This window comes from Ailuropoda melanoleuca, chromosome 3, assembly GCF_002007445.2.
Source record: "Ailuropoda melanoleuca isolate Jingjing chromosome 3, ASM200744v2, whole genome shotgun sequence".
NCBI classification, from domain to species: Eukaryota; Metazoa; Chordata; class Mammalia; order Carnivora; family Ursidae; genus Ailuropoda; species Ailuropoda melanoleuca.
Genome location: NC_048220.1, coordinates 93,383,957 through 93,411,719, shown reverse-complemented (window position 1 = coordinate 93,411,719; position 27,763 = coordinate 93,383,957). Strand labels below are relative to the sequence as shown.

The 27,763-nt window shown below is 35.4% G+C and overlaps 1 long non-coding RNA gene across 1 annotated transcript in view; it reads left to right on the top strand.

The window, feature by feature from the left end:
* LOC117801404 overlaps window positions 1-27,502 on the top strand; it is a 107,766-nt gene extending 80,264 nt beyond the window's left edge. Inside the window, exon 3 of the long non-coding RNA XR_004623898.1 lies at window positions 27,471-27,502. This is a non-coding gene — a long non-coding RNA (uncharacterized LOC117801404). The remainder of the gene's footprint in view (window positions 1-27,470) is intronic.
* The last annotated feature ends 261 nt before the right edge of the window (window positions 27,503-27,763 follow it).

The window sequence follows — 27,763 nt, the reverse complement described above, 5'->3', positions numbered from 1 at the left end:
AAAAAAAAAAAAAAAAAAAAAAAAAAAAGTGAATCTCAGTACAGAATGGGCATTTCAAAAAGGCTTTAACTGAAAATACACATTAAAAAAAGATGGTAGTAATTTCTTTATTTAACAGTTTTGAAAGTGTTACCTAGACATGCACATGCATGTGTGCAATTGGAAGGCTTTTTTATGTATGTTAATAAATGTCTCAAATGAAGCTTTCTGCTTACTAAGGTATTTAAATCATTGATGTGGAATGAGATGAAATATGCAAATGGACATGTTTGCTATTTACTCCTAATTTTATAATTCTGAGTATTAAAGGTTATTCACACCCAAATGTCACCACAAGTTCATCAAAGTGCATGTGATTATTGCTAGATATAGTAATGGGTATATTTTATTTGTTTTATTTATATTCCCTAAAAGGCACTGTTTTATAGTACAGTTATGGTACAAGAATACACTAGTAAGTCAATGAAAGAGAAATACATGGTTCAGAAGCAATAAAGAGAATTTTATGAATTTTGTATATCATAAAATTGTCATTTCATATCAGGAGAACAAATTTGCACTATTTAATTTTATTTGCCATTTTGTTAATTTAAAAAAAAAAAAAAGGGAAGTTGGCCACTTCACTTCACATTCATATCCTAGATGTTCAACAATCATTTTAGTTTATAGGTGATGTTAGTTGAGCCCTTACTAAGTGAAAGGAATTGTTCTAATAATGTAATCTTCTCAACAAGGTGAAGACATAGGTACTATTGTTATCCCTATTTTGCTGATAAAGAACTAGTGATAGTGAATAATTAACTATACTTGTCAAGGTTAAAATTGTGAACAAGTGAACATTACTTCTTAAGAACTCCACATTTTTTAAAGAAAATTTTTATTTTGTGGGAGGAAGATGGGGGTACAGGTGTTGAAGGAGATGTACATATTATTTTAAGCTGCATAAACTCTAGAAGTAATCTTACAACCAGGCAATTATGTAAAGATATTTATTGCAACAATTTATTTACAGTGAAAAATTGAAGTGTTATGGAAGACTCTAGAGCTGTTAAGAAGAATGAGGATAATCCGTGTATATCCATGATAGATATTTTGGGTAAATAAAAGCAAATTATAAAACAATATGTAGTGTGATTCTATTTTGAAAAAAAAATCATACAATATAGATGTACATAGAAATATATTGAATACAACTATGTAATACGTATACACTATGTAAAAATGTGCTGTAATGGTATACACCAGTAATTAAACATGAGAAATGAGAGCCTGAGGGAAATGATGGTTGTGATATTGTGATTTATAAGAAATATGTATTCAGTTATTCAGGAGACCAAAATATATTTTTCATGTATATTTGGTCTGTGTCCACAGTTTCTGGCTCACAGCTCCCCAAACCCTTGGATTTTCTTAAGTGTTGAGAATGATAAAGGTGTTTTTGGTATGTTAAGGAGGTGACTTTGGGAAGCATGTAAAGATAGGGGCTGTAGTCAACTGTGCCTTGGACGATTGGAACTTTCATTCTCATACCCGGACCTCTGGGGAGGGTAGAAGGGCTGAAGTTTGAATCAATTGCCAGTGGCCACTGGCCGAAGATTTAATCAATTATGCCTATGTTATGAAGCCTCCATAAAAACCAAAAAGGACAGGGTTTGGAAAGCTTCTGGTTTGGTGAACATATGGAGATTTAGGGAAAATGGCATGCTCTGAGAGAGCACGGAAATTCCACAAACTTTCCACAAACCTTGCCCTATACATCTCTTCCATGTGGCTGATCCTGAGTTATATACCCTGTGGTAATAAACCGGTAAGCTAGTAAGTAAAATGTTTCTCTGAATTTTGTGAGCCTCCTTAGCAAATTATTTTAACCTGAAGAGGAGGTCCTGGGAACTTCCATTTATAGCCAGTCAGTCAGAAGTACAAGTAACAACCTGGACTTTGGATAGGTGTCTGAGGTCCAAGGAAGAGGTCATGGGCACCTTTAACTTGTATCTGGTTTGTCAAAAGCACAGATAACAACCTAGGCTTGTGACTGACATCTGCAGGGGTGGGCAGGGAGGTACAGTCTTGTAGGACTGAACCCTTAACCTCAGAATTTGCTACTATCTCCAGGTACTTAGTGTCAGAATTGACTTGAATTCTCAGACCCCTTGCCGGTATCTGAGACTTGTTTGTTGGTGTTGGGGAATCCTCCTCCCTGTGTTGGAAATTGAGTCTCAGAAGTTAGTCTCTTGTACCCTTAAAAGAATGGTAACCAAAAAGAATGGTAACGCCACTTTTTAATACTTAACCTTCCAGTTTTATTTAATCATTTTTGCTCGGCAATTATTCTTTTTAAATTTAAAAAAGTAAAGTGCATTGTTTAGAGTATTAAGATACAAAAACTAGTATTGATTCCTAACCTTTCTTTTAAATTTGTAACTGAAATATATCTGTTGTTTAAGAAACTTGAAATACAACACACAAGATGTTGCATATAAACAAATGAACCCATGATATTCATTGAGCAATTTCATAATATTCCCTTCTACCAGAACTTTGCATTGGTGGTAATATTGATAATGAATTTATTTCTGAAGTAGTCACACCTTGTTTTTGTCCTAACTCAAGTAGGAAATAATAATGAATTAGGAAAGTATAAACTTGTGTTTGAATTCTATCACTGTGTGATAGCAGATAAGTCACACTGAATCTTTCCATCTCCAAGACCAGTAATGTAGTACAGCAGCTTCTCATTTTAATCAAATTACATTTAAAAGAAGGTGTCAGTTTTTATGGTATAAAAGTGCTTGTGGTGATTTATAGTATCATATTTACCAAAGTTTATGTTATTTTTAGTGCCTCTGCAAATATTTGCGTGTGACAATATGCTTGAAACCCCATCGTGCTTTCATTGAATTTGGTATATAGGAATCTCTTTAATATCAAATAGACCAAACTGTAATCCTTCTCTTACACTGAATTTCTCATGTTTCAGAGTCTCCTGGGCGAAATAGGGTTAGTAGTATTGCCTCATGAGGTTGTTTTAAGAATTAAACTGAGCTATAGGGTGCCTGGGTGGCTCAGTTGGTTAAGTGTCTGCCTTGGGCTCGGGTCATGATCCCAGGGTCGTGGGACTGAGTCCATATGGGGCTCCCTGCTCAGTGGGGAGTCTGCTTTTCCCTTTCCCTCTGCCCTTCCCCCCTTCTCATTCTATCTCTCTCTCAAATAAATAAATAAAATCTTAAAAAAACCTGAATTATATATCATGATATCAGTATAGATTCAATATATAGTAAATTTTAAATAAATATTATTTCCCTGCACTGACCCCAGCCCCCTCGAAAAGAAAACAACCTAGGAAACTTGTACCAGTTTAACTGAGCTGAAGTTCATATGCCATATTTAATTTCTACCTTAACTCATATTCTAGAACTAGTAACTTTTTTATGATCGAAGATTATAAAAGATTACAAAAAATAGCTCACCCAGGGGAGAAGAAAATTGGTACACATCAATGCTATAAGACCATATTGTAGGAGTTTACTCAAAGAACTTCAGTTCAAATCCTGACTTGAGACTTAATGTTTCGAGGCTTAGTTTCATGTGCAAGACATGTTCGACTTAACCAACAGGAAGGTGGTACAATCTATTGGTTAAGATCATGGATCCTAGAATTGAATTACTTGTTTTCAGTTCCTGAAATCTCCACTCTATAGTTGTGTGACCTTGAGCAAATTCCTTCTTAAACTCTACATGAATTTCCTTCCCTGTCAAACAAAGATAATAATTATAGATATTATTGTGAGGGTTAAATAAGATATTATGCAGAAGGTATTCAAAACAATGTGTGTATAGCAAACGCTTTGTAAGTATTTGCCTTTGTAATTATGTTTTTTTTGTTATTATCAGACTCTTTTGAGGGTTAAGGTGAATACACAATATTCATAGTAGTATATTTATGATGCCAAGTTTAATTTAGGGACATTAATTTTGGGTGCCATTCTTATCATATGTCCCTGCTTATAAACATTACACAAATTCTCGTGGAGCCCATAAAATTAGGGGTTTTGTGCAATGAGAAAAAATATTTTCTTAAATATTCACAATGAAACAAATTATTGCCTTAAACTATTGAAATCATATGTATTTCAAGTAAGTTATTAGGGATATCTTGAGCAGAAAATATCCCCAGGAATTCTTTGACAATAGAATGAAAAATTATAAACATAACAACTCTTGTTAGCTAGCTTATATTATTTTAAAAAAATGTGAAATGTAGATTTCCTTTTTAAACAATATATAAAGTTTGACACCTATTTCAAGGAGAGAAATAAAAGTTTTTTTTTTCAATAACAGTTTCATTGATATATAAAGTTAGCACATAATTTCTATTCCCTTTATACTTTATATAGAATAGGAGAAATCCTGATTTTCAGAATTTTAATAATTAGTGAATTTATCATACTAAGATGAAGTGTGAACAATTAGACAAAGATATATGTGCATAAATAGAAACTTTAGTTTTTCATCATTCTTCTAAGTTACAGAAAGATACCATTTAGTCTTTATTAAAATGTAAACTTTTAAGGCAAAGAGAAAACAATATAATCATAACTGTGACCTTTTTGACATAGAGATATTCTAATTTGCAATTCATATAACCAGCGTAATTTTTATTTGTCTTTTTATAAACTTATTTAAATGTGAGTTTACATGCCTGGCATGGTCTTAATTGTAACTGTATTAGACAAATAAATCAACTAAAGATGATGAACCAAATTATTAGATATCAAAGGGTTATGCATTAATCATGTTTTTGACACTGACTTCTGATGGAGTGCTCTAAAACTATATTCTTAAACCTCAGCTTTTTTCCCAGTGGAGTTGTAGGTGTGGATAATAACACTTCATTGCTCATATCTATCTGAACATTTAGAGAAATATTCTGATTCCAAATCCTTAGTTCTTACTGTTTTGCCATGCTACAGTCTTTCAATAATTGTGGTAGGATGATCTTTTCTAGGACTTCTTATGACCTCTAGATGAAAAATGTATGGAAATACATGTCTAGTAGTTGCAATAAATAGTATTTCTGTAGAATTAAAGAAAATGTCATTATTCTTCTCCTTGATGTAAACAAAAATGATGAAACTATAATATTTTTACTAAGCCTCACAAGTCTTAATTTTTTATGCAGTATGATTGCATCTTGTTTTATACTACTAATCATCCACAGAGCCCTTGACTTTTCCAGACTATATGATGACAATAGGACAATACAAATTATTACTTGACATTAATGATCATTTCACCAGCTTTCTAGTTTTCCAGGCTCACTTATCACAACATTTTTTATTTTAGCATATTGGGACAGAACTATAACTCATATACAATATTCCATCCTCCCTGGCATTTCTCAAAAGTCATCTCCTCAAACCATAAAACTGTAAGACCCTCCTTTTCACAGAAGTTCAGAAATAGTTTAGTCAAATAATTATGGAAATACTGTGTTATGTTCCATTTTATATAGTAATATTTCAAGGAGTCTGAGAGCTCAGGTATAAGGGAAGCTAATTATCTTTTAGCAATATTATCTGCTTTATTCAGAATAAGAATGATTATTTTTCAAAAGTCTATAAGGTTTACTGGACCACTCATTAGGAAACGTTTCATTACATGTTTTATTTCACTTAATAAACTTTTTTTGAAAAAAAGATATGTGCTTATCATTTTCATTATATTCCATCCTGATATGCTTTCCAATTTTTTCCACCTTATTCATTAGTTTTATTTCCCAAATCACTTATTAGTTATAGCCATTCATTGACTTAACAAATATTTATCGATGACCATATGTTAAGCACTGTTTTCAGCACTAAAAATATACCAGTAAAAACCCCTATCCTGTATATACCTTTCTACAGGGTTAAGAAAGCAATAAACAAACAAAAATTAATAATTAAATATATAATATGTTTCTCGATAGTTATTGTGAAGAAAGTTTTTTTTTTTTAAAGATTTTATTTATTTATTTGCCAGAGAGAGAGATAAAGAGAGTGAACAAACAGGGGGAGGGGCAGGCTGAGGGAGAAGCAGGCTCCCTGATGAGCAAGGAGCCTGATGTAGGACTCGATCCCAGGACCATGGGATCATGACCTGAGCCGAAGACAGATGCTTCACCGACTGAGCCACCCAGGCGTCCCAAAAAACAGTTTTAAAGTGAACTCAGAAGCATGGCAATTTCCATTTTAAATAGTATGGTAAACAGGAAGGAGGTAAGAGAAGTACAGTGAGTGATGTTAGTATCTGAAACATGAGTTTCTCAGAGGAAACAGAAAGTACAGATGCCCGAAGGTAGGTGTATGCCTGGTCCATTCAAAGAATACCAAAAAGGCCAGAAAGCTAGAAATGAATGGGTGAAGAAAAGTAGAAGGCAAGGTCAAACATGTAGCAGGGATCTTTAAGGATTTTGTAGGTCAATGTAAGGATATCGGTTTTTACTGTAGGTGACTTGAAAAGCCAAGAGAGGGTTATGAGCAGAAGAGCAAGAAGATCTGACTTACATTTTATCAGAATTATTTTGATTGCTATATTGGGACTAGATTGAAGAGGGCAGGGGGTCAATGAGCAGAAAAAAACGGAGACCACTTCACGTGCTTCTACACTAATTAAGGTGAGAGAGGATGATGGCTTGGACAAGATTATAGCAGTGGAGGTCATGGGGCAGGGTCAGTTCTGCATATTTTCTGAGGATATATTTAACAAGACTTCCTAAAAGAATTAATTACTTGAAGTTTTGAGGCCTTAAATAATTGGAAAGATAGAATTGTAATTTTTTAGGTTGTAGAGCACATTTTGGTGGGGGAGATAAGGGTCTCTGCTTTTAACTTGTGAACTTCGACAGAATAACGCTGAGTAGCATTGAGTATCACGGAGCTGAATATAAAGTCTGGAGTGTAGCATAGGTATCCAAACCAAGAATCTTCAGAATAGCAATGACATTGAAAGTAACGAGATTGCATGAGATCTCTAGGGGTGTTCAAATAAAGAGAAGAGATTTAAATATAAAATCTTAGTCTTGGGCTATTCCAGTATTCAAGGGTCCAAATATAAAGAGGAATTCACAAAGCAGACTGAGAAAGAAAAGCCAATAAGACAAGAGGAAATCCATGAGATTAGTGGATGAGTGATAGTATTTCACAGAGGAGGAAGTAATGAAACTTCTGATATTATAATATTTTTTCTCAATATTGTCCTGTTATTTTCAGTAATTTTTATAATTCTCACCATTTTTATTTATAGCATTTTACAATAACACTTTATTTAATGAATAATTTAACTAAATATAATTGAGGGACTGCCATGCATGACATATTAACATCTACCCATTATAGATATTATGCTAAGAGTGAAACATTTAGAAATCTCAAAAAGATTCAAACAGATGTTTTTCCTTTATAATCCATTAAAGTAAGTGCTGTGAGATTCAGAACCTGAATTCTTCATGGAAGAGGAGGGTGAAAGAAGTATGAGGAAAATGCACCAAAAAATGAGATGTTGCTTCTGAGTCTTAAGTACTTTGAATTTTTCAAGGAACTAAGAAAGATTGGCAAGATTCCAGGTAGAGCAAAGAGGAATACGATGGATTTTGGAAGCATGAGAGAATATAGCACACTTGGGGAATAGTAAGTATACCTTAATAATGACAGGCTTCAGGGACATAACAAGATAGGACAGAAATTGAACTAAGAAGGTGAGCAGGACTCATAAAAATGGACCTTACATGCATGCTGAAGTGTTTTTGAAAGTCTCTGTAAGTGATGAGAGTCATTAAAGAATTTCATGTTATACAAAAGAAGTGTGAGATTAAGGAAAATTATATTGGTAGCATCTTGGGGTTAAACTGGTAATAGGTAAGATGGGTTACTAAATTATTGTAGTAGCTTAGACAAGAATTCTGGGAGACTAAATAAAAGGAACGGAAGCAGGCATCTGGAGAGAGGGATGAGTACGTATTATTTATTATATGAAGCAGAATGAGCATGATTTAATGACTTAATAGAAAGAATATAAGATAAACCTGCAAGATTATCAGGTCTTCATTAGTGAGAAGTAAAATGAAGGAAAAGTTCGTGTGTGCACATGTATTTGTTTTATAAACAGAGCTCTAGAGAAAGATTAAATATTTAAAAAATCTGACTTTGAGTATATGGGGCATGCAGAAAATAAAAATAAAATGAAATAGAAGTTTAGGATTTAAATGAAAAATTCTCACTGAAGACATAGAATGTGCCACCAGTATGTGGGTGATATTTGAAATTGAGAGCAGCATAGATCACTCAGAGGAGCATTAAAATGAAGTAAGAAAAAAATCAATGATAAAATGCTGGGTGAGACACTGAGGAATGGTAGAATAGAAAACCAGAAATACTCTTGAGAAAGAATAGTATAGGAGGAAGGAGAACAGGGTGATTATTATATAAGAGGACCTGGTAAATGTTGTGTTTCCAAAATTAAAGAATAGTTATTAGAATCAAATATTCCCAAGAAATCTAGGGCCAAAGAGGTGAAGAATGTGAAAAAATGAGCACAGAGTTTTGAAATTAGGGAAGTCCTTGTCACTTGGGAAATTGGTGATATAATTGCTTCTTGTTATTGATATGATTGGTTAATAAATATTAAATAAACCTGTTCTTATATAATTGCTGAGAACTTTGTGGCAGTTACATGTGACTTATGAGACTATTTCAATCTTGACAAAATTTGAAAAGTCTTAGTCACCACAGTTGCAAGCATTTATTCTGCCAAATCCCTGAAAAGTTTTGTTACATTGGGACATCACTTAAAGTCATATTTATAGTTGTTTTTTTTTAATGAAGTTGTTACAAGTAAATTCTGCATCGTACATTGCTTTTGAATTGGCAGTGTGAATATCTTTCCTTGTTAACTAGAGTTAATCTGATGTAAAGTTTAGTGTTCATAATTGTTATTTCACAATTTAAATTTTTTCTTGAAACAATACATGCCTCAATGTAAAGAAGGCACACCTAAAACAACCTGAAATATTATGAAGTTATGTAAGGTACAAGTTAATCATCTTCTATAAACTGTCTATATTATATTCCATCCTGTGCACCTCACTCACTGGCTAACAGTAAGTATGAATGGTCATTTGTTCCTGCACATCTTTAAGGACATATCTATTATCACTACCCAATAGAATTTTCTGAGGTGATAGAAATATCTGATTGTCCAATACAAGAGACAATAGCCACATGTGCCTTTTGAGCACTTGAAGTGTGATTCATGTGACATTTTAAATTTTATTTAATTTTAATTAATTTGAGCTTGAACGACTGCATATAGGTAGTAAGCGATGTTGGAAACAAAGGCAGAAGAAAAATTATTAAATTCCCTTACTACCTACGGCCCATTGACAAGCCCTTAAAACAGGCAAACATTCCCCTAGGAGCTCAGCTGCCTCAATAATAATATATTGCTGAGGGCAAAAGGCAATCTTAGACTGACCTTCCCCATACCCCCCACTGGGTTCTTGTAAGTCTACTTTAACATATAAAAATCCTTTTGGGAACTTCCTTTATCTCTACCCCCCAAGATATGTGTTGGCAATCATCCCCCAAGCATATGGCCCACCGATATACATCTGAAGGGTCTCATGACTAAGGTTTTATTAGGAAGGTAATAAATGACATTTTCCCAACAATAGCTAGCTGTCTCAAGGTCCTGGATAACTTGCTTCCAAAATTAATTAGAGACTTACGCTATCCCTAACCCCCACCCAACTTGAAAGTATATAATGGGCCACTCCCCATGACCCCAGTGCAGCTTTCTTTTTTTCTTTTTTTTATAATTTTTATTTTGTTATATTAGTCACCATACACTACATCCCCAGTTTTTGATGCAATGCTCCATGATTCATTATTTGCATATAAACCCAGTGCACCATGTAATATGTGCCCTCCTTAATACCCATCACTGGTCTATCCCAATCCCCCACTCCCTCCCCTCTGAAGCCCTCAGTTTGTTTTCCAGAGTCCACAGTCTCTCATGGTTCATCCCCCCTTCTGTTTATCCCCCCTTCATTCTTCCCTTCCTTCTCCTACCAATCTTCCTATTTCNTTCTTATGTTCCATAGATGAGTGAAACCATACGATAATTGTCTTTCTCTGCTTGACTTATTTCACTTAGCATAATCTCCTCCAGTCCTGGCCATGTTGCTGCAAATATTGGGTAATCTTCTTTCTGATGGCTGAATAATAATCCATTGTATATATGGACCACATCTTCTTAATCCACTCATCTGTTGAGGGGCATCTCGGCTCCTTCCACTATTTAGCTATTGTGGACAATNGGCTCCTTCCATGATTTGGCTATTGTGGACAATGCAGCTATGAACATTGGGGTGCATATGGCCCTTCTCTTTACTACGTCTGTATCTTTGGGGTAAACACCCATTAGCGCAATTGCTGGATCATAGGTTAGCTCAATTTCTAATTTTTTAAGGGACCTCCACACTGTTTTCCCAAGTGGCTGTACCAACTTGCATTCCCACAACAGTGTAAGAGGGATCCCCTTTCTCCATGTCCTCTCCAACATTTGTTGTTTCCTGCCTTGTCCATTTTTGCCATTCTAACTGGTGTAAGGTGGTATCCCAGTGTGGTTTTGATTTGAATTTCCCTGATGGCTAATGATTTTGAACATTTTTTCATGTGTCTGTTAGCCATTTGTATGTCTTCATTGGAAAAGTGTCTGTTCATATCTTCTGCCCATTTTTTGATTTGATTATTTGTTTCCTGTGTATTGAGTTTAAGAAGTTCTTTGTAGATCTTGGATACTAGTCTTTTATCTGTAGTGTCCTTTGCAAATATCTTCTCCCAATCCGTGGCCTGCCTCTTAGTTTTTTTGACTGTTTCCTTGGCTGTGCAGAAGCTTTTTATCTTGATGAAGTCCCAAAAGTTCATTTTTTTTTCTTTTGTTTCTCTTGCCTTTGGAGATGTGTCATGAAAAAATTTGCTGTGGCCAATGTCAAAGAGGTTGCAGCCTATGTTCTCCTCTAGGATTTTGATGGATTCCTATCTCACATCGAGGTCTTTCATCCATTTGGAGATTATTTTTGTGTATGGTGTGAAAGAGTGGTCAAGTTTCATTCTTTTGCATATAGTTGTCCAATTTTCCCAGCATCATTTATTGAAGAGACTATCTTTTTTCCACCGGAAGTTTTTTCCTGCTTTATCAAAGATTAGTTGCCCAAAGAGCCGAGGGTCCATTTCTGGGTTCTCTATTCTGTTCCATTGGTCTATGTGTCTGTTTATGTGCCAGTAGCATGCTGCCTTTGTGATCACAGCTTTGTAGTATAGCTTGAAATCCGGCAACGTGATGCCCCCAGCTTTGTTTTCCTTTTCAACAATTCCTTGGCGATTCGGGGACTTTTCTGGTTCCACACAAATTTAAGGGCTGTTTATTCCAGATCTTTGAAAAATGTCATTGGTATTTTGATCAGGATGGCATTGAAAGTGTAGATCGCTCTGGGTAGCATAGACATTTTAACTATGTTTATTCTTCCGATCCATGAGCATGGAATATTTTTCCATCTTTTTGTGTCTTCCTCAATGTCTTTCAAGAGGGATTTGTAGTTTCTAGACTATAGATTCTTTACTTCTCTGGTTAAGTTAATTCTGAGATAACATATGATTTTTGGTGCTATTGTAAATGGGATGGATTCCCTAATTTCTCTTTCTTCAGTCTCACTGTGTGTATAGGAATGCAACTGATTTCTGAGCATCAATTTTGTATCCCGCCACATTACTGAATTGCTCTATAAGTGCTAGTAGTTTGGGGGTGGAGTCTTTTGGGTTTTCTCTACAGAGTATCATGTCATCTGCAAAGAGAGACAGTTTGACTTCTTCTTTGCCGATTTGGATACCTTTTATCCCTTTTTGTTGTCTGATTGCTGTTGCAAGGACTTCTAGTACTATGTTGAACAATAATGGCGAGAGTGAGCATCCTTGTCGTGTTCCTGATCTTAAGGGAAAGGCTTTCATCTTTTCCCCATTGAGAATGATATTCGCTGTAGGCTTTTCATAGATGGTTTTTATGAAATTGAGGAATGTGCCCTCTATCCCTACACTCTGAAGGGTTTTAATCAGGAAAGGATGCTGTATTTTGTCAAATGCTTTTTCTGCATCGAGAGGATCATATGGCTCTTGACTCTTTTCTTGTTGATATGTTCTGTCACACTGATGGATTTGCGAATGTTGAACCACCCTTGCATCCCAGGGATGAATCCCACTTGGTAGTGATGGATAATCCTTTTAATGTACTGTTGGATCATTTTAGCTAGGATCTTGTTGAGAATTTTGGCGTCCACATTCATCAGGGAAATCGGTCTATAATTCTTCTTTTTGATGGGGTCTTTGCCTGGTTTGGGGATCAAGGTAACACTGGCCTCATAGAATCAGTTTGGTAGTTTTCCTTCTGTTTCTGTTTTTTGAAAAAGCTTTAGGAGAATAGGTATTATTTCTTCTTTAAATGTTTGGTAGAATTCCCTGGGGAATCCGTCAGGCACTGGACTCTTGTTTTTAGGGAGGTTTTTGATCACTGCTTCAATCTCTTCATAATTAATCGGTCTGTTTAAATAATCAATTTCTTCCTGTTTCAATCTTGGGAGTTTATAGGTTTCCAGGAAGGCATCCATTTCTTCCAGGTTGTTTATTTTATTGGCATAAAGCTGTTGATCAAAGTTTCTAATGATCTTCCTATTTCATTGGTGTTTGTTGTGATCTCTCCTCTTTCATTCATAATTTTATTAATTTGGGTCCTTTCTCTATTCTTTTGAGTAAGTCTGGCCAGTGGCTTATCGATCTTATTTATTCTTTCAAAGAACCAGCTTCTAGTTCTGTTGATATGCTCTACTGTGCTCCTGGTTTCATTGATCTCTGCTCTAATCTTGATCACCTGCCTTCTCGTGCATGGTTTAGGCCTGTTCTTCTGTTCCAGCTCCAGCTTCTTGAGGTGAGAATATAAAAACTGCATTTTAGATTTTTCTGTCTTTTGAGTGAGGCTTGGATGGCTATGCATTTTCCCCTTAGGACTGCCTTCGCAGTTTCCCACAGGTTTTTGATTAATGTGTTTTCATTTTCATTGGTCTCCAAATATTGTTTAAACTGATTTTTAATTTCCTGGTTTACCCAATCATTCTTGAGCAGGATGATTCTTAGTTTCCAAGTGTTTGAGTTTCTTCCAAATTTTTCCTTGTGATTAAGTTCCAGTTTCAAAGCATTGTGGTCTGAGAATATGCAGGGAATAATCTCAGTCTTTTGGTATCAGTTGAGACCTCTTTTGTGACCCACTATATGGTCTATTCTGGAGAAAGTTCCATGTGCATTCAAAAAGAATGAGTATTCTGTTGTTCTGGGGTGTAGTATTCTGTATATATCTATGATGTCCATCTGGTCCAGTATATCATTCAAAGCTCTTGTTTCTTTGTTGATTTTCTGCTTAGGTGATCTGTCTATTGCTGAGAGTGGAGTGCTGAGGTCCCCTACTATTAATGTATTATTATCTATATTTCTCTTTATTCTGGTTAAGAGTTGGCTTGTGTATCTAGCGGCTCCCCTGTTGGGGGCATAGATATTTATAATTGTCATATCCACTTGTGGATACATCCTTTAAGAATGATATAGTGTCCTTCTGTATCTCTAACTACAGTCTTTAGTTTAAAATCTAATCTGTCTGATATGAGAATTGCTACCCCAGCTTTCTTTTGAGGTCCATTGGCAAGAAAAATTGTTTTCCATCCCTTCACTTTCAGTCTGGATGTATCTTTAGGTTCAATATGAGTCTCTTGTAGACAGCAAATGGATGGGTCATGTTTTGTATCCAATCTGGAACCCTGTAGTGTTTTATGGGAGCATTTAGGCCATTCACATTGAGACTGATTATTGAGAGATATGATTTTAATGATGTCATGTTGCCTGTGAAGTCTTTGTTTCTATAGATTGTAAATTTCTGTTCTGTATCACTCTTGGGGTCTTTTTACTTTTATAGAACCGCCCTTAATATCTCATGTGGGGCTGGTTTGGTTGTTACGAATTCCTTCAGTTTCTGCCCATCCTGGGTGGTCCTTATCTCCCTATCAATTCTGAATGACAGCCTTGCTGGATAAAGGATCCTTGGCTGCATGTTCTTCTCAGATAGAGCTTTGAAAATACCCTGGCAACCCTTCCTAGCCTGCCAGGTCTCTGTAGACAGGTCTGACATTATTCTGATATTTTCTCCTCTGTAGGTAAGGATTTTCTTCCCCCTGACGGCTTTCAATACTGTATCCTTTCATCTAATATTTGCGAATTGCACTACGACGTGACGTGGTGTAGGTCTGTTCTCATTGACCTTGGGAGGGGTCCTCTCTGCCTCTTGGACATGAATGCTTGTTTCCTTTGCCAGATTAGGGAAGTTCGCAGCTACAATTTGTTCAAATATCTCTTCTAGACCTCTCTCTTTTTCCACCCCCTTGGGGGTGCCGATGATTTTGACATTGGAATGTTTCATTGAGTCAGTAATCTCCCGTAATCTATATTCTTGAGATTGGATTTTTTTGTTCCAAGTTTCTGTTTTAACTTTCTCTTCTACCATCCCATCCCCCAATTCACTAATTTGTTCTTGTGCCTCATTTACCCTGGCCGTCAGAGCATCTAGTTTAGACTGCATTTGATTTGTAGCATTTTTAATATCTGACAGATTTGCTCTCATTTCCGCCCTTAGAGATTCTATATTCTTTTTTTTTTTTTTTAAGATTTTATTCATTTATTTGACAGAGAGACAGCCAGCGAGAGAGGGAACACAAGCAGGGGGAGTGGGAGAGGAAGAAGCAGGCTCATAGTGGAGGAACCTGATGTGGGGCTCGATCCCACAACGCTGGGATCATGCCCTGAGCCAAAGGCAGACGCTTAACCGCTGTGCTACCCAGGTGCCCCGAGATTCTATATTCTTGTTAATATTTTCGTTAATATTTTTTTTCAAGCCTACACATCACCTTGATCATTGTTACTCTGAACTCCATTTCTGACAATTTGGTTATATCCATATCCATCAGTTCTGTGTCAGAGGCCACAGACTCATTATCTTTCCTTTTCTGGGGGGGATTTCTCCTCCTGTCATTCTGATAAGGAGAGGTTGCAGGGATGCCCAGAGCCCAAATTATTGACCGGGACCCAGGCAGTGTGTACTTGTTTTATAGGGACCTTAGGGATGTGGGCTTCTTGATTTTTCAGCCTGCCTTCTGGGGGAGGGGCCTGCCGCGCTGATACTCAGGCAACCCTGTTTGAGTAGAGTCGCCCTGTCTCCTGCAAGGGGGGATCAGGATCAGCACAATGTGAGCTGGTATTTCCAGGCTTTTGTTCTCTGGTGGCTTTCCCTGGCAGTTTTCTGTGACTCTTCTGAGAGTCAGAGCAGTAGTGGCCGTATCCTAGCCTCTGTCTCAGAACAGAGAGATTGCAGTCCACTCTCCACTGATCTCTCTTGGCCACTTTAACTCTGTTTCTGTCAGTGCTTCTAAAAACCCTGCAGTATCCCGGGTTGTGCGCCCCACAGCTGCTCTCCCCCACTCACTTCCTGGGCTGGCACATCTCTGTCTTTTGTGCTTCTAACACCGCCAGCCACCCCTGGTGCCCCGCACGTGCTCCCGAGCTCCCTGTTTCAGTGTGGTTCACGTGCCCCAGAGCACTGGTTTTCAGTCTTATTGCACGTGCGCTCCTGAGCTCTTTCTTTCAGTCTAGTTCGAGTGTGCGCTCCCGAGCTCTGGTTTTCAGTTTGGACACGCGTGGACTCGTGAGTTCCTGGTTTTAGCCTGGTTCTAGTGAGTTCTCCTGAGCTCCAGTTTTCAGTCTGGTTGCATGGGCGTTCCCAGGCTCATGGTCTCAGTCTGCTTTCTCGCTGGTGCCAATCCGCAAGTCCGGCCCACTCCCCAGTGCAAGTGGCTACTGCTTCCCTGCACCTGAGCGCGTTGGCTCCCTCCCCCTTCTGTTTATCTTCCAATATCTGCGTGTGGATTCATGGCTCCCCGCTTCGTCCCTCAATATTCAGTGCTGGAGATGTTCCTTTGTAGATTTCCGGATGTATCTTCTTGTGTCTCAGGCTGATTTCATGGGTGTTCAGGATGCTCTGGTAGATACCAGCTTGACTCAGGGGACCAGCTGAAAAAGGGGTCCCCTACTTCTCTGCTATCTTTTCTCGTTGCAGAAAGTGGTTGCTTTTCTGTTCATAGAGTTTCTGCTACTCTTTTCTTCGTTTTCCAGTTGCGTTCATAGATATTCAGGATGGTTTCGTAGCTCTCTAGCTGAATTCCTGGGGCCAGACGAACTTTAGGGCTCCTGCTCCTCCACCATCTTGGAATGCCCTTCGTAGTGCAGCTTTCTGCCCACTGGTCCTGTCTCCGTGCTTTAATGAAATCAACTTTTTGCACTAAAGACGTTTCAAGAATTCTTTCTTGGCCATCAGCTTTGAACCCTAAAGTTCTTTCCTACATCAGTAAGTAGATAACCAGTGTTTAATTTATTAACCCTTTGAGTTCTTGTTATATGTCAGGCACTGTTATAAGAAATGTAGGTGTATTAATACATTTAATTCTCACAACAAATATACCATAGATGAGTACTCTTAATCTCTCCATTATAGAGATAAGGGAATGTATATAAGAGGTTAAATAAGTGATTTAAAAACAGCACTGATGATAAATTCTGTGCTGTATATTCAACATTTCCTAGTACCAGTCACTAGGCTAAGTGATTGGTGCCAACCCACTGGTCTAGCACTGGTGCTAATGTTTCATACTGGTTCTAGTCAGTAGTCCCAACTGCCCAGTAGTGTGTGTTACGTTACCGCCCCCAGTTTTCAGGTTAAAAAATAGGCTTGGAAGTGGTTCAGTAACTTGTTGAAAGTCCCAATAACTTGTGGGCCCCAGACAGAATAGCCTGTGTGACCTGCAAACTTGGTTTCTTCACTTGCCATATATTAATGCTTTCTTGAGAAGAAGCAAAAGGAGAGTCAGTTTTCTGGCTGGGTCATTATAATCATGAACACATTTTCTTGAACTGCCTTTCATCATTTTCCTATTCCCAACAACAACAAAAAGCACCTTGGCTTTCAGAAAACTTCCTTCTGCTCTCCTTTCCCCTACCTACCAAACAAAGAGAGAAAAATTCTGCCTTTTAATAAGTTCCATAAATAGCTTTAATATTTTAAAGAGTGCCTCCATTTACACAAGAAGAGAATAGTAGAAAAGTGAAAGAAAGGCTATTTGAATTTGTTAAGTGACTGATAAGAGCTTACTTATGATCCTTGTATCTTTTAGAGCAGTTTTGCCTCACCTGCTTCTCCTTTGTTTATCACCACACCTGTCTTCAGCTGACAGAGGAGATTAATTCTACTTCAGAAGAAATGTTTCCACTTTGCACTGAGAAGGGAAATGTTTCATAATCCATGTAGGAAATTTGGCCATATTACTCCACTGACATTCTCAGTCTTCCTGAGTAAATATCGCTCTTATCATAACTTTTGGCAGAGCTGTTAGTTACAGACTTGGTATTTTAATGTGAAGTTTTCTTCAATAGCTTAATAGATGACATTTTATAAACTAAAAAAAAAAATTGCCTTCACACACTAATCTTGAATCACTAAAAATCTATAATCATTTCAATTAAAATCTGAATGTATTGCCTTAAAAATGATATATATTTTAATTCATTTCCATATTTCTAAAATTCACTGAGTTCAAGTCATGATTTATTAGAGCTGAACTCATTGGTTATCTTAGTTATCTTTTTTTAATATTTGATTGATTGACCATATTGTTATTTAGGCTCTGACTGAGCATGGAGGAATATTGTGCACAAGACATTAATCAGGAAATTATGCATTGCTTTCACAACTGGACTTGACTTTATAATATTGCATTAGCTCTTAACATGCAAATTATTTTAGGTAATTACCTCATTTTTCAGTAGCCATTTGATGGATAGAAGTTTCATGCATATTCTTTTGTGTAATTTAAAATCTTGTGGCGAGTTGTTTCTTTTCTTATTCATGAACAGTCCAGTTTCAATTGTTATACATCAGACTCAAGAGGCCAGTTGTAGAAAACCCTCATTGTGGAGCTTATTTTCCCAGTGTTTTTCAACCCTACCTCAAGCTAGCAATTTGGGCAAGTGTTACCAAAAAAACATCTTTCGATATCTAAAACTGTGCCCATGATTTGTATTTTTGTATCATTGAAGTAAAAGCTGAGATCATATTTTAGCCCATAGATAGATCACCATGCATAATTAGAGTAGGATTCTTTGTCTTTCTAGCCAGTTCAATTAGGGAAATTAGTTATTTTCTTAAAAAAAAAAAAACAGTCTGCAAGTAACTGATTATTCCACGTTACAAATGCATGTCTCTTTTCTCCAGTTTTATATTAAATAGTTTAGCTAATATTCAAAACAATAAAGCTTCATTTAATATTGAAATACAGCAAAAATATGTAGGTAGACTATTATTATGTATGTCATAATTGTAGTTGTCAAACACATATAATGTATTAGCAGACCTCTCATCCAGAGTTTTATTACATATATTTATATATGTGAAGTGCCCAGGATATTCAGACCACTCTTTCCCCATACTTTTTAATCTAGAATGTCATATAATCATGACTGTTTGTTGTGATCTTGTCTGTTCAGAAACTTGCTGCTGTAAAATAGCTTCTCCATAAATGTCAAGTAATGTAAAATTGAATGCCTATATTTAAATAGATTTTAACAGATAATAAAACTCTTGAGATTAAAATGGTTTCAGTCAGGGAGGCAGACAATTCTTTCCACAGTGTGCAATTTATGTGTCATGTTATGTAAAATACAATTTTGAAAATACTTTTAAAAAGCACAAATGAAAAGTATCTATTGAATAAAAAAAGGAAGGTAGTGTTCTCATTGCAGGTCTAGTTGAAAATGTGAAATATAATGACAAGGTATAAACTTCTATTTTCTAAACATTGCTTTGACTAGATCTGCTTCCTGCTAATTCCTTTGGGGGTTATTCCAGAGATTCAAGCTATCAAAACAGAATTTTTACTCGCAACCTAACCTTTCTTTATTTAAGACAAAACAAAGGAATTAGAGAATTTTGACACACTATTATGTGAAGCATAAGAGAAAATTGCTTTTCCATTTACAGGTCTGCATTTGGCACTTTATCTCTGAACACCCAGATATATCACAGCTCGCAATTGGTTCACAAGCACAAAAGATGTATTTTGTCTCTTGAGAGAACAAGTACTGACAGCCTTTCACTCACTAAATATTAAAATGGACATGTAAAATTAGATGTCTGATAAATAGTATTTTTTTAGGAAGATGATTTTTTTGGACTAATATTCAGCAGTTTCTAGAATGGGTTGGAGGTAGGAAGGGAAATGTAGAAATCCCAGTTAGGTTGCCAAAATAGTTTGTACATGAAGGAAAAGATATCTCACGTGGAAAGGGGTGACAGATGGATTAAATGAGGGGCCACATATGAGAGATGACATGGTCCCAAATCAAAGACAACCAAGGGTATATCTGAGTCAAAGTTGGGTTTACTGAATTGTTGCAAAGAGGGAGATTACACACACTGGGCTTGGAACATCTGTTAAGAGAGTGTTAGGGGGATTTTATGGTAGGATTTGAGCTTGTATTAGGTGATTTGAAGAAGGCTCCAAGGAGATGGAAATAATTCTGACTGAGTATTCTAGTAATTCTTATTTTAAAAGCAGGAGATGTGAAACAGTTCTAAAGGCATAATTGGTAAAGAGGCAGCAATCACTAATATAAGCATGGGTAAGGAGATATTAGGTCATTTTTGTTATTTGAACAGTTTTAGTTTTTGTCTGACAGGATTGTGGATTATGGAGTTTTTTTGTTTTGTTTTTCTTGATTCATCATGGTCACAGAGTGCCTGGTCTGATCTCCAGTAGGGGAACACCCAGCCTAGTTGACAGTGCCGTAATACCTTCTGAGCTGTCAGGGCTCTTTTACTCTTTCTCAAACACAATACAAAGAGACAGTTGATGTTAGAAAAGGTCTGTTTGTATGAATCATGGAACACTTCATCAAAAACTATGGATGTACTGTATGGTGACTAACGTAACATAATAAAAAAAAAAAAAAAGAAAAGGTCTGTTTGTATATAGCGGTGATTGTATTTAGAGAAAACAGGAGTCAACATTTTAAAAATATGCACTGTGGGCTAAATTTTTACATTTGTTATTTCATTTAATTTTAAGAGATTGTAGTATTTGTCTCCATTTACCAGATGTAGCCACTAGTGGTGGGAGTCAATTAGGTAATTTGCTTACAGGGACACAGATTGTAAAGGAAAGGCTGGATTTAGAACTATGATCCCTCAGATACTAAAATATATAATTTTTCTGCTTCAACAATATAAAGAGCATATATTTCAAGTTAGAATTGGAAGCACATGATGGTGCCATGGGCAGAATTTGGCAGTCCAGTATGGCACTTGATTTGGAAGGAAAAGAGGCCAAGTTTCTTTTTAAACATGTTAAGTTTGAAGTTACGACGGAGCATCATTTATCCATTTATTCGTTTATTAAATTTGTTTTAACATTGTTCTGTTAATTGACATTTGAGTTATTTATAAATTTGGGCTTTCACACATTTTTGTATGTATTTTTTGATATGCTATCTGTTCAGTAGGAGTGGAATTGCTGAGTCCAAGCTAATATCTTCAAACTTAGTAATTGGTACCCACCTGTTTTCCAAAGTAGGTTGTACCAGTTTATACTCCCTCTACCGTTATATGAAAAATTCCTTTACTTCAGATACTTGACATCATTGACTTTTAAATTTTGGTCTTTCTGGGGAATTATGTTGAGAAATGAGTTTTAGTAATAGTAGTGTTTTTTTTGTTTTGTTTTGTTTTTTGGTTTTTTTTTTACTTTGCATGGGTCTGATTATTAACACAGTTAACCTTTTGAATGTTTATTGGCCATTTGGATACTATCTTTTGTTAATTATCTTGGCAATTTGTGGGTGGGGAGGGCTTCATTTTCTTATGATATATAGGATTTATTTGTATATTCTAGATATGAGCCTGTTGGGGGTAATAAGTGTTGCAAATATCTTTTCCCACAGTGTAGCTTATTTTTAATAACATTTAATAACATTTTTAATAATGTCTTTTGATGAATGGAAATATTATTTAATATAGTCCATTTTATCACTCTTTCTTGGATTAGTGCTTTTTGGGTCCTGTGTAAGAAGTTTTAGTACCTCGAGATCATGAAAATATTTTCCTAAATTATCATCTAGAAAAACTTTATTATTAGTAGTAGTAATAGTAGTAGTAGTAATATTTGTATTTCAGTATTTAATTAATCTAGAATGGATTGTTGTATACAGTAGGGGATAAGTGGTGTTTTTTTTTCCCTTCTTCCTTTGTGATATCCAGATGTCCCTCACTGTTACTTGAAAACATCTTTGTTATCCACTACTCTACTGTGTTATTTTGGCATAAACCATGGATCTATATATGTGTGGGTCTCTTTCAGTGTTCCTTGTTGTGTACCTTTGGTATGTTATTGGGTTATTTTCCTAGTTTTAGACTTCTAGGAATAAAGTTGTTAGGAACTTTCTTGTTCCAATATTTGTGGATTTCTATTCTCTTAGGTAAATACCTTCCTTAATTTCTCTCAGCAATGGTTTCTAGTGTTCATTGAACAGGTTTTGCACATATTTTGTTAAGTTATCCCTCATATTTCATCTTTTTGGTACTATTTTAAATGGTATTTTTAATAGTAATTTGCATTTATTTATAATTATTATACAATGTCACGTTTTTGCTTATTATTTTTTTATTAAGTTACAAGTTTATGTTCATTAAAATTCACCACATTTATTAGTTTTAGGACTTTAACAGAGGCATTACAGTTGTGTAATCACCACCAAAATCATATAAAACAGTCCCATCAGTCAAACATTCTCTTGTACCTCTTTATAATGAAACTATTCCTCTAACCCTAGCCTTTAGAAACCACTGATTAGTTTTCTGACCCTATAACTTTGTCTTTTTTTCAGAATGTCACGTATATGGAATCTTACAGTGTACAGCCTTTTGAGTCTTGCTGCTTTCATTTGGTGTAATACATTTGGATTCATCCATGTTATTTCATGTATCAGTGATACATTCCACATTATTGCTGGCTAGTATTGCATTATATAGATCCACTTGTGTTGAGACACATTTGGGTTGTTTATTAGTATAATGGCTATAAACATTAGCTTGGGTAAATTCCTAGTGATGGAACTGAGGAATAAATGGTAAACGTGGAATATATTTTATAAGAGAACACCAGACTTTTCCAAAGTGCCTGTACCGTTTTGCATTTTCACGATGCAAACTAGAACTAGAGTTCTAGTTCCTCCATATCCTCACTGTGGCAAAGTCTGCACATGTGCACACTCACATTGTATGTGTTTTGTTTTTATCTCTGTTTTAGCCATTCCAATATGTGGTGATTTCTCATTGCAATTTTAATTGACATTTTCCATATGACTCATAATGTTGAACATCACTTTATGTGTTTATTTTCCATCCAAATATATTCTTTAGTGAAGTGTTTGTTCAAAATCTTGTTGATTTTTAAAATTTAGTTCTCTGTGTGTGTGTGTGTGTGTGTGTGTGTGTGTGTGTGTGTGTGTGTTTTAACATTGAATTCTAACAGTTCTTGATATATTTGGATACAGGACCTTTCTCATATATGTGCTTGCAAGTTTTGTCTCCTAAACAGCATTTGTCTTTTTACTCTCTATTTAATCTCTTTCAAAGAGCACAGGTTCATAATTTTCAGTCCAAAATTATATTTTTTTCATTTAGGGATAGTACTTTTAGTGCAGTGTCAAAGAAATCTTTGCCTAACTCATGGTCACAAAATTATCTCATGTATTGCATTCTAGAAATTTTATAATTTTGAATTTTATATTAAGGTCTGTGGTTCATTGTGAGGTAATCTTTGCACTTGATATGAGGCATGGATTGATGTACTTTTGTCATATTTCCAATTTTTTAAAAGGTTCTTTTCTCCATTGCTGTGCCTTGCTGCCTTTGTTGAAAAATCAGTCATTTATGTGGGAGTATATTTTTGGGCAGTTTGATTAGAGGCATATCAATTTAATTGATCTTTTGAAGAAATGTCTTTTTGAAATCAAAGAAAATTAAATAAATGGATAGGTATTTCATGTTTATGAATAGGAAGACTCGATATTATCAAGATGTCAGTTTTTCTTGATCTACATATTCAGTGCAATCCCAATCAAGATCCCAAGCAAGTTATTTTATGGATATTGATTTTAAAGCTTTTATGGAGAGGCAAAAGACCTACAATAGTCAAGAAAATGTTGGAGGAGAACAACAAAGTTGGAGTACTGACAGTACCCAACCTTAAGACTTACAGTAATGCTGTAGGAATCAAGACAGTGTGTTATTGGCAAAATTATAGATAAATTGTTCAGTGGAAGAGAATAGAGAACCCAAAAATAGACCCACACGAATGTAGTCAACTGATCTCTGACAAAGGAGCAAAGGAAACAATGGAGCAAAGGTCCTTTTTTCAACAAATGGTGCTGGAACATCTAGATGTCCACATTAAGAAAAAAAAAAAAGAATCTAGATGCAGACTTTACAGTCTTTACAAAAATTAACTTAAAATGGATCATAGGCCTAAACATAAAACAAAGCACTGTAAAACTCCTAAAAGATTTAACACAGGAGAAAAATCTAGATGATTTTGCACATGGTGATGCCTTTTTATTTTTATTTATTATTTATTTATTTTTCAAGATTTATTTATTTATTTATTTTAGAGAGAAAGAGCATGGGGGGAGGGCAGAGGGAGTTTTAGCAGACTCCATGGTGAGAACACAGCCCAATGCAAGGCTCTATCTCATGGCCCTGACATCATGACCTGAGCCAAACCAAGAGTCGTCCACAGAACCGACTGTTTCACACAGGTGCCCTGATGATGCCTTTTTAGATACAATACCAAAAGCAAGATCCATAAAGAAATAATTGTTAAGTTGGACTTCATTAAAATTCATAAAGAGTTCTCTACGAAAACAATGTCAAGAGAACCAGAAAATATTGAGACTGTCGAAAATATTTCCAATGACATACCTGAAAAAACTGTTTTCCAAATTATACAAAAGCCCTTAAAACTCAACAATATAAGAACAAACAACATGATTAAAAAATGGGCCAAAGACCTTACAAACAGCTTGCCAAAGAAGATATTCAGATTGAAAATAAGCATATAAAAATATGTCTCACATTATATGTGATCATGAAAATACAAATTAAAACAACAAGAAATCACTGTGTACTTATTAGAATGGCCAAAATCCAGAACACTGACAATACCAAATGCTGGGGATAATGTGGAGCAACAAGGCCTCTCAGACATTACTAGGGGTAGTGCAAAATGGTACAGTCACTTTGGAAGACAGTTTGTCAGTTTCCCAACTAACTTGAAATACTGTTATCATACAGTCCAGAAATTGCACTCCTTGGTATTTACCCAAAGGAGTTGAAAACTAATGTTTACACAAAAACCTACACACAGAGGTTTATACCAGCTTTATTTATAATTTCAAAAACTTGGAAGCAACCAACATGTCCTTCAGTAGGTGAATGGTAAACTGTGGTACATTAGTTAACACTATCAGGCCATGAAAAGAGATGAGGAGCCCTCAATGCATATTACACAGTGAAAGAAGACAGTCTGAAAAAAATATATATACTGTATGATTCCAATCATATGACTTTCTGGAAAGGCAAATCTACGGTTGTTGAGGATGGGCAGAAGAAGGGATGAATTAGTGGAGCACAGGAGATTTTTAAGGCAGTGAAAATACTCTGTTGATGTTATAATAATGGATATATGCCATTATACATTTGTCCAAATTCATGGGATATATACCAGGAGTGAACTCTAAAGTAAACTATGGGTAATTATGATGTGTCAGTGTAGTTTATACTTAGAAAAAAAATGTGCTATCCTGATGAGTGATGTTGATAACGGGGAGGCTACGCATGTTTTGGGGTAAGGATTATATTGGAAATCACTGTACCTTCCAGTCATTTTGTTGTAGTTAAAACTGCTCTTAAAAAAACACAAAAATCTGAAAAAAAACCAGAAAAGAACAAAATAACATTTATTTTCATTGAATTTCCTGTGCAGCTTTTCTGGTTTTACTGACTTGTGCACTTATCTTTATTGTTTTCTTTTGGCTATTTGCTTTGGTATTAGTTTTCTATCCCCCCCCCCCCCCAATTTCATAAGGTGGAAGCACAGATAATTAATTTGAAACTTCTGTTATTTTCTGATACAGTCATTTTAATGCTGTGACTCTTCCTCTAAGGAATGCTTTGGCTGCATCCCATAAATTTTGATATGTTATGGTTATATTTTTCCTTCAATGTAAAATATTTTCTAATATTTTTTGTACTTACTTTTTGGACTCATGCACTTTTTTTTAGAAGTAAGTCATACTATGAATTGTGCCTAGGGATGCATTTATTTGATGTGTTGTATTAAAAATAGAGTGCTTGAACTACATAGAAAAGGACATTAACTATTATTAATCTGTTGTATTAATCACAGAACCAACACTAATAGTTACTTGTGGAAGTCACCTGAATCGTGGTATGAAAGATTAGGAAGTTACTCTGGGAATTGTGTAAATATTGAATTTATGATGTCTAGTACCATTCTTTGTAAATTATAAGTCCTTAAGTGGTTTTCTTTTTTTGCCATCTCTTCTGCCTCTTTTTTTTTCCCCCCAGTACTAGTTCTGTTTACACTTTGATGCGGGGAGCTAGGTTTCAAATATTTCCTTAAAAAATAATATGTTCTTAAATAAACACTTAAAAAATAAAATTGTGGTGACCTGTTTGTGTTATTTAAACCAAGCAAACAAAATTTAGAGGAATAAATACTATCACTAGGAAAACACATTCTTTTTGAACAGTGGTATAACCGTCTGAATATTTTTCTTGAAACAGTGAGTTTCTTAGTGTGTTGACATTTCACAAAGCAATTGAATTTGGTGAACTGCAAAATAGAAGAATCACTTTCTTCTTTTTTTAATGATTAAATGGAATTAATTGTGAGCACCTTTGATCTTTTATACTTGGTCAAGATATTGACAACTTTATTGGTTGCTGCATATTTTTATATCCTACGTAAATTCTTATAAATGTCCTTGAGCTTTGTTCAGGACTTGGTTAAGTTATTTGGAAACAACTTGATCTTTTTGGGTCTTGCTTTTCAACTTTGTTAGATGGGATAAAAACTGCATTTCTTTTAGGGTTTATTTTCTTTCCTACTGAGGCAAGACCTTTTTTAGTATTCTAACCAACATTCCTCAAGTTATGAGGTTTTCCACCTTGGCTAATGGCAGCAGTCACTATTCTTAATCCTATTGAATAGGGGGCATGGTTCCCTTTTAACCTTCAGATGCTTTTTTTCTGGCTGTGGATAATACCTTCATAGGCATGCACTGATCAACTGATTATGCAAAGGGGACCCTCAGAAGATCTTTAGAGTTCTACCTCTGTGGATCTCTTTCCTCTATGCTATTCTGCCCTGCAAACTCTAGCCATCTTTGCTTCCCTAAGCTTCCACTTTTGTCTCCTTCAACTCAGGTAGACCTGACCACAGTCTCACCAGGTTTGCTTTTTCTGTACCACAACCTGTTAACTTTCCCTAGCCGAGGCAGTCTCAGAGATTACCACATTTGTTTCTTCTCAGAGGTCAATATCATCTTTTGCCAAGCCGTTTTCCTAAGTGCCTGTGCTTTTCACTGGGTTTGTTTATAAATATATGCATTTTATGAAAATGCTCTGTAAACCACAAAGTTCTATGTAATTATTACTTTTGCTGTTATATGAGAATGAATTGAATAGTGACTGAATGCTACACAATATCTTAAATATTCCAACATTAGCATTGCAAATTATATATAACTTTTTTTATATTTTTAAAATAAAATATAGAAGAAGCAATGGTGAATCCCATTATATGATATGGCTATGCAGAAAGACAAGTTAATATTGATGGTAAGAAAAATTACTTTGTACTATGGATTATCCTATACCACATACCTGAAAATCATCTTAGAGGCTCAGGTTGGTTTATGCTGCATGTCTAGATGTTTCCATCTCATGACCACCCTAATTATTTTCATTAACTTAGTATTTTTCTGTTTATTTTATTCTTACTCAAATGGAACAACTCTGATGATATCTTTTATTTTTTTTAATTAGATATAGATGTCTGCTGAGAAGAGAGTGCCATGTCTCAGTTTTTGCTTACTTGAAGAATACTATTTTTTACATAATGTAAATAACTCTTGAATGTCTTTCTTCTTATGTTGCAGGTATACGAAGTCTGAAAGTAAGACCTGCAGTAATTTTCCTTAAGGTAGAGACACTTTCATTTTTTTGTATTTCCATTTGTTCAGTGTTACTTATACACAGCACAATGAAGCGTTTCTGAGAAAGTTGACCTTATCAAAATGTAAATTATAGGGAAAAACACACTCATCTTGACAAGCTTTTCAAAGACAATTAGATATACCTCCTCTCCAAAGCTTTCTTTGGTGTCATCTTAAATCATAAATTACTGAGATTTTTGAATAAGTGAAAGTTCATTGTTTTCATCTGCTCTATC